This window comes from Triturus cristatus, chromosome 4_2 (assembly GCF_964204655.1).
Source record: "Triturus cristatus chromosome 4_2, aTriCri1.1, whole genome shotgun sequence".
Lineage (NCBI taxonomy): Eukaryota > Metazoa > Chordata > Amphibia > Caudata > Salamandridae > Triturus > Triturus cristatus.
Window position 1 is genome coordinate 242,323,538 of NC_140586.1, and position 1,179 is coordinate 242,324,716.

Genomic DNA, 1,179 nt, shown 5'->3' on the forward strand with positions numbered 1-1,179 from the left:
AAAAAGAGGCAAGACTGAGGTAAAAAATACAAGATGTGAGAAAAATAACAGAGAGTCCAGCAGAGGAAATAAGATAAGGAAGCGAAGGCAAAAACAAAAGAGAAAGGGGGAAAGACAAGGAAGATAGAAATAGAGGAGAACAAGATGAAATAATAAATAAAGCACATACCACAAAAAGACATGGACAGATGGGGATGGTGGAAGCACATGAGGAAAACAGCACACCAAAGGCGGGATACCCCGGTACAGAACGGAAAACGAAGACACCATCCAGGCAATGAAGATAGGATCACGAAATGACGGACGATATATTGCTGCTTCTAAAATAAAGAAAGGGGAAAGGAAGACCAATTACAAAGGGTATATGAAATTTATAATCACATACAATGACAAAAAACAGAAGAACAAATTTAGTATAAATCAACAACAATTCTTAGAATAGTTAACCCCTTCAGTGCCCATGACGAGCTGGACTCGTCATGGGCCGCGGTTGCGCTGTGCCCATGACGAGTCCAGCTCGTCATAGACCCCGCCCGCTAATGAAAGCGCCGGCACTGGGCGGGGAAAGGGGCGGGCACTGAAGGGGTTAAAGCATTCGCTTAGTTAAAAGTTATAGGTTATAAGTCTTAAGTAGCCTCAGGTCTTCGAAGTACGAGGAATTTCCATGTTGTCCTCAGTACAAGAGTCAAGAAAGACTTGTAGACGTGCTGGGTCTTCGTAGGACGTAGTTTTGTTGTTAAAGGTGACTTTCATAAGACATGGGTGAAACAAGCCATATCGAGCATTGAGATTCCGTAACGCAGGCCTCATGTCCACAAATTTTTTCCGCCGGTCAGCAGTTGCTTTCGCATAGTCCTGAGCAAAAAATAAATTATTACCTTGCCAAGACACTCTCCCTTTATTTTTGGCTGCATGAAGGACTTTAAGTAAGTCTGTGTATTCTAAAAAATATAGAATAACACCACGTGGCTTGGAAGTAGAGGAAGCAAACTTAGAATTTTGGCCTAGTCGGTGAGCTCTTTGAATGTTCAATTTTGGAGATTCAGGAATGTCCAGCAGGGTTGGTAGAAATGATTGAAAGAAAGAAAGCGCATCCGAGCCCTCAATTCCTTCCACAAGGCCGTAAATGCGTAGATTATTGTGCCTATTACGGTTCTCCAAATTCTCAATCTGAGTCTT